The sequence below is a fragment of the Pistacia vera genome, unplaced genomic scaffold, assembly GCF_008641045.1.
Source record: "Pistacia vera cultivar Batoury unplaced genomic scaffold, PisVer_v2 Contig7, whole genome shotgun sequence".
NCBI classification, from domain to species: Eukaryota; Viridiplantae; Streptophyta; class Magnoliopsida; order Sapindales; family Anacardiaceae; genus Pistacia; species Pistacia vera.
Genome location: NW_022196556.1, coordinates 469,752 through 486,482, shown reverse-complemented (window position 1 = coordinate 486,482; position 16,731 = coordinate 469,752).

The following is a 16,731-nucleotide window of genomic DNA, read 5'->3' as shown; positions in this document are numbered from 1 at the left end:
TTTAATTGCATTTACTCAAAGCTCCTCCACATTCATGACCTTCATCTTCACATAAATGTTATTGAAATCAACTTCTTGAGCCAGGGATGTGTGTCTAGCAAGCTTATATCTATCTTTCGTTCTAAGTTTTGTCAAAGTGTTATTTACCTAATTTAAGTGATGATCTGTTGAAATGGAGGAGAGTAAAATAAAATAAAGAACAACAATATAGAAAGATATCACACAACACACAAATAAACATGATTTACGTGGTTTGATAACTTTTATATCCACAGAGAGAATTTCATATAATTTTATAACACAATATCAAGAGTCATAACACCATAACCAGTAGATAGGTGGGAACAATCCTAATTTTAGGATACTTACCCTAGTGTCTAAAACACTTAATCAAAATCCTTGTGTTCTTACATTTTCTCTCATTCTCTCATGAATTGGTCTCACCCCTACTATTTATAGGTAGTAATGGGAATATGGATTCATATTCTATCCTAATAAGACTCTATATTAATTTGTTCTCTACTTTAACAAAGTAAAGTTTAAACCAATTCTGCTTCCTTTTTCAACTCACAATAGGAAAAGGAAAACAAATATTAAACTTGTAAAATAAGAATTACCTAAAAATAAAACCTTGAATTTCGCATATGTGCTTCAACAAAGGGATGCCGAGTAGGCGTTTAGCTTCACGTTTCCTTGTCTATTGCCATGCGCAGGTGCAAGAATTGCCTTCCGTGGCAGCAAACTTCTGGACAATATGCAATCTTCAATCGCCGCGGCAAAACTTTTCCTAACCGCTGTGAAGCCGTCGCTGCATTTTTCCAAGTTCTTCAGCTTATTCTTCTTGCTTGCCTTTTCTTCTCACCATATCTTCATCAATACCAAAAAATGTTTATATTCCAAACATATCTTCTCATGTAAAGTTGTATTCAAACAAAGAAGAGTTTGTATTTCTAATATAAATAATTAAAAGAAATAATGATTTCTTCAAGTCCTTTTCATATTATTTAATGCACTAACTTAATATTTACATAATTAAAAGAGTGATATCAAAAACACGACTTTCTACACTTCCTCTGGCGCTTCGTCGATTATGTTACAAATCTCTTACCTTTATCACCTTAATGAATTATCTCACCTAAGTAAGACAAAATGAAAGGACAAAAAATTGTGCTGGTCGTTGTTTCTAAGCTACACCTTTGGTCACAATTCCTGGACTCCAAAAGAGAATCTGAACTTGAATACAAGGCTAATAGATTCTACTGCTTGGAGTGAGCATAAAAATCATCGCAACTTAAGAGAAAACTTTTATCACATATCCTTATCCATGACATAGATAGAGTACCCCTGAAAAGCATGGTAAATTATGGAATTAAAAAAATGAAACTATACATGTCTTGGAAAAACTTGGGCCAATAGCCGCTGGGTTGATCATTCCAGAAGGAAAAGAGAATCAACTCTTGACATTACTTCTTTTAAAAAATAAAAAAAAAACTAATTATAGAAATGTTCATTCCATAAATATAATAGGAATCTTCAAAAACCCGTAAAGTTTATCTTCATTACCAAAGGTCAACAGATTTCGAAAGTTATCAAAATCAAATTTAAATCACTGAAACTCCGGTCCTTCGATCCATGGGTTGTTGGCTAGTAACATAACCACTTGTCCCTGCAAATTAAAAGCAGTTATTGTCAGCCACTTTTTCGCTAAACAAAAAACGGAAGCTTATGGCTTAGTTACAAGTTTACTAATTCATTTGATAGGACTGTTCTACTTCAATTCCACGTAAACAGCCACTAGTCATTATAATATTATTGCAACTGGTCTGATCAATGAAATATTAATATTAATTCATCTTCATAAATAATATGGGAAATTCAAACCCTGAAGTTAATTCACTAATTGATAATTACAAGCACCTTTATTAAGTTTACCATATTCTGTGAAGCTAAATCCTCAATCAATGGGTTGTTGTCTAGCAAGCACTTTTGTTCCTCTCTGCAAAATTGAAAACCATCATATATGTAATTAAAAGGAAAAGGAAATTAACTCAAATTTGATATATAGCATTCTACCTCTCGTGGTTGCCAATTGGAAGATAATGACTCTAATTTTCAAGAGTTTAGATACCACTTCTCTAATGTGATCCTCTCCCCAGGTGATTCTCTTGTACACTCCATTGCCAAACTCAAGATTGATGATAAACACACCTCCTTTCTCGAGAAATTTTCATCACCCTACTTAACAAATTGCCATCCAAACTTCATCACTGCAATACATAATGATTACCAACCCAACTCCTTAAGCTCATTTCCCACTAAATATTTCATTGTGGCTTCTTCCGTGTAAATGTTTCCATTAGCATAATACCAAAGCTGACATCTCCCTTTGCGATACTTTCCTTCTTTCCATAATCTGTTTATCATGATCGCATGTTGGATCATTGTTAGATAAATTAATGTGTCTTTTACAAGAAAAAAAATAATAATAACAAAGTAAATTTAGCTAGAAAAACAAATATAGAGTATGAAAAAAACTAATACTGGTGCCATATAACCAATGGTAGCAAGGGTTTGCGTTTGCATCATAGAGTCTTCTTCACTTAAGATCTTTGAAATTCCAAAATCACTCAAATGTGCAACCTATTTGCATCTAGCAAGACGTTGTTGGGCTTTAAGTCACAGTGTACAATGGGGGCTGAATAACTGAAATGGAGGATATTCCAAAGCAGAAGCAACATCTATCATTATGTCAAACTATGTGAAATGTCCAAAATGCAGTTGAGAATACAAACATTTCTCCAGGCTCCCATTGGGCATGTACGTATCAAAGATTTAAAATCATCATTTGTGCAACTACTAATGATTTTAACAAGATTTCGATGTCGAATACTGGAGAGAACTTCACATTTGCTTCAAAATGGTGAGTGCGCCTTAAAATGTAGGTGGAATACCTTTACCGCAAGCTCCATCCCATCATCTAATCTTCCTCTGTAAACGGAACATAGCTTCTCTGCCAAGCAGGTTGTTCTCACTAAATCCATTGTAGCTAACAGTTCTTGGTAAGAATTCTTCTCATGTATGTGTGGATACACTTCAGCATTAGTAGGTGGCTTTCTGCTCTTCTTTCGGCCTTTGGTCAACACAAATGTAAGAACCAGGACAACCATTGTGACTACAATGCTTAGTGGCAAAACAATCAATAGAAGAACCTTTTTTGTCCTTGATTTTCGATGTGTGCTGTTTGGCATTGTGGAAGTTGCAATTGTGGAGATCTACACAATGCAAGATTCCCTTAAATGATTCAACCGAGAAGTTTCTGAAAGTTCCTCCAGTAGGAATTTCACCACTTAGTTGTGAAAGACAATTTAGATATAAGAGGTATGAGAGTTTCTCTAAAGACTTAGGAATAACTCCAAAGAGATTGTTATTGACAGACCCAGAAATTCAAGCTTGGAGTCACCAATTGATTCAGGAATCAAGCCTCAAATCTATTATATCTTAAGAGAGATTCTTAGATTTTTAGGCTTCCATATCAGTTGGGATATTGCCTGACAAATGATTCCTTGACAAATCTATAGCTACTACAACTTCAGACTTTGATTTCGAATGGGACAGATCCGTTTAGAAAATTTGATGACAAAAAGTACAAGATGTCCTTAAGCTGCCACAAAGTTGAAGTATGACAGAAGTTAACCTATTAGAGGCAATGATAGTTTTCTTAGTGTAGTGAGATTGCTAAGCATGCAGGTATAGATCCATAAATGTTGTTACCATCTAGCTGCAACTCAACTAATTCAACAAACGACAAAGATGATCTGGTATGGATCCTTCTAATTGTTATCTCTAAGATTCAAACCTTGGAGTTTTTGTAGTCCACCTAGTGTAGCTGGAATAGGTCCAGTCAATTCATTGCTCAAGGGGATTCTATCAGGGGGTTAAGTTTTCTATCTTTTCGGAATGTTGCCACTAAATTGCAATCATTCATGTAAATTTTCCAAGGAATAAAAAAGATTCCTATGGAACTTGGAAGGAGGTGTTGAGTGGATTCTTGTAACTCTAAATGTTTTAAATTTGCCATTCGCCAAAGAGAAGAAATGCTCAAATTTGGAGGGGGCGATGTCAAGTAATGTCCTGTAAGCAGCACTCAAGATTTCTTAATTACAATTGTACTAGGAATGAAGCCTGTGAATGAATTACTTGAAATATCTAGCATTGAAAGCTTGGAAGCATTGCTGATGAAGCTTGGAAATGGTCCCACTAAAATCATTAGATCCATGTAAGACGCCTCAAGATTTGGAACTTTAGTATAGATGGAAGAATTCTGAGAGTTTATTTCCCAATTCCAATATTTTGATTTTGAGATGTTGAAGATGGTAGTTGGAATAGGTCCAACTAGGGGTTCCATGAGAGTCCCAACTCCTTAGGTTATGAAGATCACCAATTTCATGTGGCATCTCACCGAAAATATGAGAGCTCATCAATTTGATAATGGATTACTAGAAAAAGAAGATGGTCGTAAAAGACTAACTTTCTTCGTTTAACATAAAACAACTTAATTGAGAGACTTGAAAAAGTTTTAAAGTAATGGTCAATCATATCAAACAGCTACAGTACATCAAGGTTGAATAAATCACCCTGTAGTTGATGTAGCCGAAATAAATCCCTTAGCTGAGTCAAATTTCCGATTTCTTTGGTGGAGGCTCCTACATATAAGAAAGATGTCATTTCATTTAACAAAACATGATATATAGATGAAGTTGCAATTTTGTGCAACAAAGATTTAAAATTTTATATGTAGCCTCACGCTTGCATATATCATACCTTGGATTTATTTTGGTATATAGTAAACCTCTGAACCGAGTCAAATTTAGATATTTTGGTAGACTCCTGTGAAATAACAAAAAAAAAGGATATACTTTTAACTCTTATTAGATTGTAGTAAATGTGAAGTTCGTGTTAATCACTCGTGAAATGATCACAAGAATCTATGTAACACAAGGGTACATATCACCCATACCACCAACCAATATATTGCTGCAAAGATTTTTAAATTGATAACTTCCATCACTTAATGATAAAGATTCAGGAGAAAAAAAAAAAAATCATAGGTGGTGTCAATACATTGGTGGTGCTATGAGTGACGTGGCACACCCATGGTTTTGAAGTTAATTAACGATTAAGAACAGAGTCGTTGTATGCTAACAAGATACGTACCAGTGATGAGATGATTATATGCAAGTGAAAAAATCCTCAGTTGTGCAAGTTTCCCAACTCCTGTGGAATGTTCCTACAAAATCACAATGGTTAGATTGGGGCAAATAAAGGTTAAAAATATGAATTTGAGATACAAGCTAATGCACAAAATCTATATTGACAAGAAAGGAGCACTGATGATGAGAATATCATAATTACTTACATATTTTTATTTCATTCTATTGAATTCCTATATTGTTAGTTCATATTAAAATATTGAAAAGGATTTAGTAGCCATATATTGCAGCTATTTTTATAAAGTATCTATATGTACCTTGGAGACTATTGCGGCCAAGAAATAACGATTAAGTTGAGTCAAATTTCCGATTTTTTTGGTATGGCTCCTGTTAAATGATTGTTCGCCATTGTAAATATTGCAAATGTCTGCATTTTGATAAAGTGGATGGTATTCACCAACAAACGTGTTATTATTCAAATAAACGCTTCCAAATTAGGAAGATATCCAAAAATGGTTGGAGAGAGTCCACCAATAATCCATTATCACTTAAGTCGATAGATATCAACGAAGGCATGGTGAATGATGGAAGGGAAGGAACCTGAGAGTGGTTAGCATGTATACTAAGTGTTTGCAGTGAAGAAATGTTGAAGATGGGTGGGAATGGAACCTGAAAGCTCATTAAATAAGAATAAGTTCTTGCAATGAAGACAAATTGCCAAGGATTGAGGGATGTCCCTGAAAATGTTTTTCATTCAAATCTCAAGATTCGAAGTTTGGTAAGGACCCAACATGAGGGATCTCTAAATTGATGAAGTTATTGAAACTGAAATCAAGGTATTCGAGTCGACGTAACTGAGCCAACTCATGAGGGAGAGTGCCATGAAAGCTATTGTTTCGATGGATAGAAATGAAAGGAAGGTAGATTTCCTAGTTGAGGAGGAATGGTGCCAGTAAGTTCAAGTAAGAAATATCCAAGCTGTGACTCTACGGTGAGGGCACCACAAGTGATGCCACTCCATTCACAAATAGAGGTGCTTGCGGACCAATTACTGGCCAAAAAATTAGTAGGATCATGGGTTATATGAGCTTTGAGTGCAAGAAGAGCTTGTTGGTCTGTGAAAATGTTGGTTCGTTTTGCACTGACATAGGAAAATGTCGAAAAGAACAGTGAGAGCAATGAATAAAATGCAAAGTGAACGATATTTCTCCATGAGAGGCCAAGATAATTGGTAAATAGCCGTAGGACAAGCACTCCAAGTTGATATAGAGCTGTGGACAGCCTTACCTATGCTCATGGGCTAGAAATATCTAAAATTTAGAAATTTTCCATTAGATGGACGGACCTCATCGCATTAACATGGAGGGTTCCCATAAGAGACGAGTGGGGTACAGTGAACCCATTCAATTATTTTCATTAATTCCTAATTATTTGTCTTACTTTTATCCAATCAGAATTAAGTGAAGATATAATCATGTGGCGTGCAAGAGACATAAGTGGTGGTTTGAAAGACACATCGTAGTTGCATACTGCATATCTACACACAAATCTAATTTAATTTAAAATCACGAAATCACCCACTACGTTTCTGCAATCATATACACGTGTCACCAAATGCAAAAACAACTACCCTACATGGTTTACTTATTCAGTCCGTTTGTTATTATTGATAGTTTAGAATAATCTTTTAGAAAAAGTTAAATTAGGTGGGTATTATGATTAATTTGAAAAATTAACATAAATACCTCATTTTTATTTATTTACTAAACACCTCTATAAAAAATATTTAAAGTTAACAAAAAACCCTCAATCAACTCATAAATATGGAAGCCGGCCACCACTCGGAGGGTGGCTAGAGTTGCCGTATCAGCGTATGATCAGCCGATTTGCTTGGTCGTGCACCATTGGCCTTTTCCAGCCAGATCTGGCGTTGACGGCCAAATCTGGCTTTGACGACTGCCTAAGGCCAAGATCGGCGTTGACGCTAGATCTTTGGTCTAAGATCTGACCTTTTCGATGCACTACTGGCAGATTAGCCGTAGTGCGCCATTACACCCGATTTCGGCCAGCTTATGACAGTGGTGGCAAATTGGTAAATTTGGGTTGTGGTTGTTTTTGTCAATTTTTAAAAAAATTGGGTTGTTTAGTTAAATAACAAATTTAGGAGGATTAAAGGAAATTGAATATTTTGAAAACTATTTTGAAAATGGTGAAACAAACACAAATTTGTGTTAACTTTTTGGGAATGAATAGCCTAATATGTGAACTAAATGGAGCCTTACGTGCTCGTCATTTTGGTGCAATGTATTATGAAATGTCCATAAAATAAAATTTTACCATAAGAAGAAAATATCAGATTTAATTTGGATTTACCGAAAGGTCAGAACATGGGAAGGTAATATTGTGAAATTATGATTGGTGTGGATTGTGGTGGGAGGAAGGTTGGATTAGATTAAGAAGTTGTTAAAGTTTAGTGTGAAAGTTTGAAAAATCTATGGACACCGCAGCTTTGCACCGAATTTTAAGCGAATCACGTGTCTACGAATAACGAGTACTATCACGTTAACAAAATATTCATGAATGAACGACCGTTCATTTGAAATGGACTTCGTCCATATTATATGGATGGCCGTCCACCTAAATAACGCCCGTTCATAGTTTAAACTAAAAAAAATTGGTCTAAATTGTTTATGGACGCCCGTCCTCTTATGAGGAGACTGTCCATAGTTAGGGCGGTCATCCTCATAGAAGCGGGGCCCATCTTTTAATATCAATAAATTTTAAATTATTATGATAATTGTGAATCCTAATTGAGTTGAGAATATGACACTTGTCCAATTACTTTGAATATAGCAAAAATTTAATGAAGTTTGTTTAAACTTTGAATATGACAAAATTGAATGAAGATAACGATATTTATTTTGGATTGAGACAAAAATTGAATGTAAATTTTTTAAATTAAAAATGGACAGGCGGCCATCTAAAAGGGATGCTTGGTCCATTGAATGTAAAATTTTAAAAAAAAATTTGGACGCGACGTCCATCTAGTAAATGGACACTCGGCATATAATATGAACAGGAGTCCATTAAATATGGGCGGGCTCCATAAATATTGAATGACGTTCATTCACGAAAGACTCCAGCTTGGTCGCGTCTGACTGTTGTCATGTCCTTCATACAAAAATTTGTTGTCGTAGCATTACTCTGAGGTTTAGGTAATATTGTGTGGATGGGGGGAGGAAGGTGATTAAGATTACAAAGTTGTTTAAGGTGCCCTCGAGCTTCTATAACATTTAATGTATATTTGATTTTTTCAATGAAATGTCACATCAAACTGTTAGAAAGTGTGGAATAAAAAAAATAAAAAAACAACAATAACATGCGTAGAATATCACACACATAATTATGATATTTATGATTCGACATAAATCATTTAATAATTACGATATTTACGTGGTTCGACATAATCACCTATATTCACGGATGAATAGTTTCACTAATTTTAAGAACACAACCTTCCTATGGTATTAATACCTCTTCTCACATCTTGTGTTCTCACATTCTCTCTTCTCTTATTATTGTAACTTGAATTTATTCTAGCCACTCTATTCATAGTAGAATAAGACATTTTTTTATATACTAGGATTCAAATTTCAATCCTAATAGAATTCTTCTAATTTAATTATTCTTCTATTTAACTCAAAATAAGTCATAAACCAATTATTTCTTTCCTAATACAACTCATAGTAAAAGAAAAATCAAATATTCTCTATAAAATCCAAAACATAAATTTGCCTAAAACTGAAATTCATTTTTCTTCTTGTTTGCTCTCTTCTTCAGCAAGATTTTCATCAATTACAAAAAGTGTTAACATTTCAACAAAACTCTTATTTATTTTAATTTTGAATCAATAATCAGTTAAACACTTCAAATTCTACGCCAACCCTTGACAAAACCAAAGTCTATCACTATCGTTTGGCTCAATGTTTGGCCCTTTTTTTCATAAAATCAAAGCTAGTCAAATTCACTACAACATTTAAACATATAGCTACAAAAATTGCTCAAAAAGAAACTGTAACAATTCATATTTACAGCTACAGAAGTCAATATTTATAGCTAATGAAATAATTTTAATGATAAGATTTCCTATACGAAGCTAAAATTCATCTCTTGCTTTAATTTAGTGTTTAAATTGATTTCCTCTCTCGAAGCTACTAGTAATTAATGGGGCCATTAGAGGAGATAATTGATTAAAAGGAATATTGCTTAGAAAGGGCTGTAACAACAACAAACTGGAAATCAATGATATAGATTTAAATATCTAAAGAATATAAGAAAAGGCTGAATAACTTAGGCCAATACAAAGTGAACAGAGCAAGAGAAAGAACTATCTCCTTAGAAAAGGAAAGAAAATTAGCCTTAATTTGAAACCCTTCTCCTCTGACGTTATCCCATTGCAAATTTGACTTGATTTTTCAAGAGTCTTGGTACCACTTTCTTTGATGTTATCCTCTGCTGCGAGGATTCTCTTGTACATCCATAGCCAAACTTAAGATAGATGAAACACACCTCCTTGCTAGAAAAATGTTCATCATCCCTTCTTAGCAATTTGTGTCTAAACTTTCATCACTGTATATTTAATGATTCCCCAACCAGATCCTTATGTCATTTCTTCAATAAATATTTCATCCGTTGGCTTCTTCCTTATAACATTTCCATAAGCATAAATCTCATAACTGTACAAATTCTTTTTTTAGATATTCTTCCTTCCCTTCCATATTCTAATAGTGATATATAAATCATTAAGTTTTTTTTTTTTTTTTTTTTTGGCTAGGAGAACAAAAAAGACTCATAACAAAGAAAAAATGAAAAATAAAATATTGAATTAGAAACAATTACCTGAGCCATATAACTAATGGTGGCAAGGGTTTGTGTTTGTGTCATTGAGTCTCTTCACCTAAAGCTTCCGATGCCAAAATCACAAATGTGAGATCATATTTTCGTCTTGCAAGATATTGTTGGGCTTTAAGTCACAATGAACGATTATGGTTGAATAACCAAATGGAGATATTCCAAAGCTGATGCAACATCGATCATTATGTTCGACCTTTGTGAAATGTCCATAACACTATTCTCTAATAAAAGCATTTCCCAAGGCTCCCGTTGGGCATATATTCTAGTATCAAGATTTAAAATCATAGTTTTAAACAATTGTTGATGATTTTTGTTGAAATAAAGAGAGTTTTAAGGAATTATATGATTGTATATTTCTGTGTGTTTCCAACTATACAAAGAGACCTCTATATATAATGGAGAAGCCAAAGTTAATAAGAAAATGCACTATATGGAAAGACCCTAACCTAGCATAATTACAAGAAAGTATAGCTTTATTACAGAATAATCATATATTCTAGGATATTATAAGATACTAATATATATACTAACAATATTCTAGGGATATTATAAGATACTAATATATATGTAACAACCCCCTCAAACTCTTGGTGACGAAGTCAACTGGAGTTCGGAAACAAGATCACAAGTCGACCAGATGGATGGGATTTATAAAAATATCAGCAAGATTATCTTCATAGAATAAATGTAATGGAGGACACCTTGCTGAGATGATGGCGGATGAAGTGACAATCAATCTCAATATGTTTAGTACGTTCATGAAACACATCATTATGCCAATCTGGATGGCACTACGATTATCATAGTGAAGAGGATAATTATTGATTGAGGAACACCCATATCTTTCAGAGCCAGCGAACCACAAAAGTTCAGATGTTGTATCAGCAAGAGCATGATACTCAGCCTAGTGCTAGAAAGGCAACAACAGATGTTTCTTACTACGCCATGAAATCAAAGAAGTACCAAGTAGAAACAATAAGCCAGTGGTGGAGCGACGATTAGTAGGATCACCAGCCCATCTGCATCAGAATAGGCCTATAGCTCCAGAAAGGAGTGGGATGAGAAGTGCAGACCATGAAACAGAGTACCTTGATGTAGCGTAGAATTCGAAGAACCACAGCAAATGGGTAGATCGAGGTGCACTCATAAAACTGACTAACAAGATGAACAACATATGAAATGTCAGGCCTAGTGACAGTAAGTAAATGAGACTGCCAACTAACTATCGTAAAGAGTTACATATGCAAGTGGAGAACCATCAGTGGCCAGTAGCTTAGTATTATAACCAAGTGGACTAGTGGCTATCTTGTTGTCTAACCCAGCTTGGAAAGTAAATCAGAGGCATATTTTGCTTGAATGAGATAATATCCATCTGATTTGAAGTGACTTCAAGGCCAAGAAGATAGTTAAGATGTCCCAAATCCTTCATCTCAAAATTCGACTAGAAAAGTTTGAGATCTCGAATACCAGCATATCATCACCAGTAATAATCATACGTCTATAGAGAAGAAGAAGAAGATAGTATTGCCCCAGTAGTGCGAAGAAAGTGTGCAGAATCATATGGGCTAGAAAGAAAGTCGTTGAGAAACATTGACTGAAATTTCTCAAACCAAGCTCAGGAGCCTGTTGAGTCCATAAAGTGCACGACGAGATGACAAACTTTATGTGGAGGATGCTAGCCAGGTAGAGGCTGCATGTAAACTTCTTCAATAAGATCACCATTAAGAAAGTGTGTTTTTAACCTTCATTGAAAAAGTCCCAATGCCGGACAGCAGCAACTGCAAGTAAAGATCTGACAAAGGAAAGTCTAGCAAAAGGAGCAAAAGTCTCATAGTCAATCTCATAATCCTAGGTGAACCCCTTAGCAACAAGTCAAGCCTTTAGCATTCAACTGATCCATGCTCGAGTCTTGATTTTATAAATCCACTTGCACCACTATAGCTTTACCATGAGGCAAGTTCACCAGATCCAAGTATATGTTTTGACAAGAGCATTCAATTCATCGACATAGCTTGCTGCAAAGAGGTCAATATGAGCCTCACAATAATTGTGAGGTTCATGGGGGTGGCAAGGACAGAGAAACAGTGATATCACGAAGATGAGTAGGAGGAACACTTACCGACTAGAACGACAGGTTTAGAGAGTGGAGAAGACTAAGAATGGGTGTTGTGGTAGGTGGTCCATCAAACGCATCAATTGGATTGAGTGTAGCAGTGGAAGATGTCTGAGGAGCTTAGAATCTTTACAGAAGAAGTCAAAAATAGAGCAATAGATGGATCACTGAATATGAGTGAGTGGTTAGAAGAGGAAGGGGAGAACAGGGATATGCTAGTAAATGGTTTTGTGTTCCTAAAACTCTACATGACAGAGACTCGAAGACGTTTGGAGATTAGATCATAACAAAAAACCTTTTTAGCTAAGCCATAACCAAGAAAACAACATAACCGAAAACGAGGTTACGTTTGTTCGTTCATGAGGAGAAAGAGTAACAAAATGGGCACAACCAAAGACACGAAGTAAGGAATAGTTAGGAACCTACCATAGAGAAGTCATGAGGAGATTTGTTATGAACTATAGGTGAGGGTACCGATTAATTGTGTACACAGCAGTAAGAGCAGCTTCACCCCAAAATTTTCAGGTAAAGAAGCAAAGCAAAAAGTAAAAGAGCTTCTACAGTATCAAGGATATGACGATGTTTCATTCGGCACGACTATTTTGTTGAGAGGTATAGGGACAAGAACGATGTGACATTGTGCCTTGTTGATTCAAGAACTCAAGGAGAGTTTTGTCATTGTATTCATGGCATTATCTGAACAAAAAACTTTAATGGTACGAGAAAATTGAGTTTGTACCATTTTGAAAAGTTGGTAACACGAACAAGCTTGGATCAATGTTGTAGCAAGTATAGCCATGTATAACGGAGATAGTCATCAACAAAAACTAACAATAACGAGATCCCCCTCAGTAGGAGGGGGGCAGGAACCCAAATATCCGAGTGATCAAATCAAAAGGTGAAACGAAAAAAAAGATCACTTATTTAAAAGATAAATGAGTTGTTTGCAAGTGTAGGAAACACAATCAAAAGACTCAAAACCTATAGAACCTAGGTGATTGGGAAGCCAAAAGACGAAACACGAGGTATAGAGGCATGGCCCCAACCGAGAATTCAATTGGGAAGAGATGTAGGAGACACATGGAGCGGACAGATGGGATGGAAGCTGCAAAGAAGTGAGCTCGAATAGACGTCCAATCTTACAGCTGTCCCAATGAGTTGACCCGTCTATGGACTCTGCACATCAACGTCAGCATTATAAAAGGTAAGCTGAAGACCTAATTCACAAGTGGACCAACTGAAAGGAGATTTAAAGATAACTTGGAACAAGATAGGTGTTGTCAATAGATAAGGTAGGGGAGGAAATAGACCTAATTTGACTAACAGATAAATGAGAACCGTCAGTAGTATATATGATAGGATGGGTGGGTACAAAGTAGATTTTTGTTGAAAAAAATGGTGGAATCAGAGGTCATGTGATTACAACAGCAGGATCAAAAAACCAAGGAGATGTATTGAGGTGATACACAAAGCACTAGAGACAGGATAAAACCTGATGAATTAATGCTCAATGTCAATGCAGTGAGAGTAGTGGCACTGAAGAAGGCTCAGCAGCAGACTCAAGAGCAGAAGGAGAGTGGCAGTTGAGCCACGCAGAGTAGCTTTAACAAGGGGCCTGAGACTGATTTTTGTTCTGCAATTTTCAACATTCCGTAACAAAGTGACTTGGAAGTTTGCAGTTTACAGAAGACAGACTTTGAGGACTAAGAAGGGAAATGGCCTGAGGCTGGAGAAGATCCAAAGGTAGTATGAGGGATGGCAGCAACAACTAAATCTAGAGTTTGCATCTTCATGGTTGAATGACGATTTTCTTCGGAAAAAGTTCAGTAACTACAGTTCCAAAGTTGGAAGAGGTGTGTGATGCAAAAGAGAGGCGAGTAGATTCAAAATCCTCATGAGTGCCATCATAAAATGCATAAACTTACGAGGATCACGGTAGGGTGCAAACAACGCAATGTCATCAGAACATTTGAGGTGAGAATCTGTAGCAAACAACTGTTCCCAAAGATATCACTTGAGAATAGAAATCAGCAATGGACTGACCTAATTCCTGACATCTGATAAAGCTTAGTCTCAAGCTGGAACCGCAACGAAGCATCATAAGTGTAGTTGTACTATTAGCAAGAAAATCCCAAGTAACATGAGCATTACCAGCTTGGGAGCAGGCTATGGATGATGGAACAGAAGTATTATAAACCAAGAAATATTTTATAATGAATACTATGCCAATCTTCAAGCTGACATGACAACTTATCAAGACTCTCACCATCTTGTTGCTTGGGGCAGAATATCACCAAAACATAACCACCAATTTTCGTCCTCTAAGAAATACTCCATATTTTGAGCCCAAATATTATAATTTGAGTCATCTAAAATGTTATCAACAGGACGAACAATGGTATCAAGGTTGGGAGAGCAGTGAGACCTACTATTTTTTTTTTTTTTTGTCAACGATGCAACGGGTTGACCTGGGCTGGACTTTGAACCGAATGACCTGATTTCTTAAAGAAAAGAAAATGGATTGGGAGGCTTACTTGGATTGGGCTTGAAGTTGGCCGTAACAGGCTTGATATTTCCGTTGGAGATATGTGGCGCATGGTCAGACATGTAAAATATTTAGGAGGAGTGGGGGCGCGTGCGGAAGCGTATCGGGAAAATCTTGACACAAAAACACTGATAAAATTCTCAAGACTCTGTTTATGATCAGATTTGATAAAAAAAAAAAAAAAGGAGCAAAATCTGATGTAAAACCACGAAAATCCCACTGTTAGTGCAGGGAAAGCCGAGGTTGGTATGAAGGAAACACAATGAAACGGCTTGCACGGATAGGAAGATCAGAGTTGTGGCTCTGATACATGGTGAATAAAGAGAGTTTTGAGGAATCATATGATTGTATTTGGTGTCTTAACTATACAAAGGAGACCTTTATATATAGTGGAGAAGGCCAAAGCTAATAAGGAAATACACTATATGGAAAGATTTAACCTAGCATAATTACAGGAAAATACAGCTTAATTACAGGAATTCATATATTCTAGGGATATTATAAGATATTAATATATATACTAACAAATCTAGGGTATTATAAGATAATCAATATATATACTAACAATTTTGACAAGATTTCGATGACGAATATGCTCATTACTTCACATCAATTTCAAACTCGAAAGAGCTCCCTCAAAATGCAGTGGAATACCTTTACTGCAAGCTCCATCCCGTCGTCTAATCTCCTATGTAAACTGAGCCATAACTTCCTCTCCCAATCAGGTTGGTTTCACTGAATCCATTTGTTGCTCTCGAAAGTTCATGGTAAGAAATTCTTCTCCATGTTGTCAACTTAGGCGGTGGCCTTGTTTCTTTCTCGGCATTTGATAAACACAAATATAAGAACAAAGACAACTAAGTAAATGTAATGCTTAGTGGCAAAACAATCAATTGAAAACCTTATCGACCCTTGACTTCATATGTGCTAGTTTTGCATAGCGGAACCTATAGTTTTTGAGAACTACATAATGCTAGGTTCCTCAAAATGATTCAGCAGAATTTTTTCCAAAAGATCCTCCTCTAGGAATTCACCACTTGGTTGAATGATAATTTTAGATATTTGAGGTACTAGAGTGACTCTAATGAGTGTGAATCAATCAGAAGGATGCTACTAGACAATCCATTATTCCAACTTCTTAATTGACCAAATATTTTGGGAATTGACCTTGAATCTATTGTATGTAAAGAGAGATTTTGTAGATTTTCCAGGCTACCAATAATGATTGGAAATTTCCTAAAAAAGATTCCTTGACAAATCTACATATATGGCAACCTTAAGATTTCCAATGTCTAATGAAGATATCCATTACAGAATTGACGAAAAATCAATGAGCAGATATCTTGAAGGTTATCAAGTGAGGGTATAGAAGAAGTTAACCTATTGAAAGCTTAAGACATTTTTCTGAGCGTAGTGAGATTCCTAAGCATCCAGATGGATCCATTTATCTTGTTACCACCAGTCGCAACTCAACCAATTTATTGAAATAACAAAGATCATAACTCCTCCTAGTTTATTGTCTCAAAGATACAACCTTGGAGTTCCTCTAGCCCACAAAGTGTAATTGGAATTGATCCAGTCAATTCATTACCTTCTAAGCGTATTTCTATCAAGTTGATGAATGCAATCTTTCAGTGACATATTCCAAGGAAATAGAAAGATTACCTATGGCATTGGAAGGATGCTATTTTTTGGATTCCAGGCATAAGTCGATGTCTCAAATTCTTGCAATTTGTAAAATGGGAAGAAACCGGAGTAGAATTGTTAAGTAAATCATATAGGCTAGCCACTTAGATATTTTAAATACCAATTGTACTAGGAATGAAGCCTAGAATGAGTTCCTTCCCATCTCTAGTTCAAGAGCTGAGAAGAATTTGTAATGAAACTAGGAAATGTCCCACTGAAATTATTATGCCCCAAGTAAAGTTCCTCAAGATTTGAAGCTATGC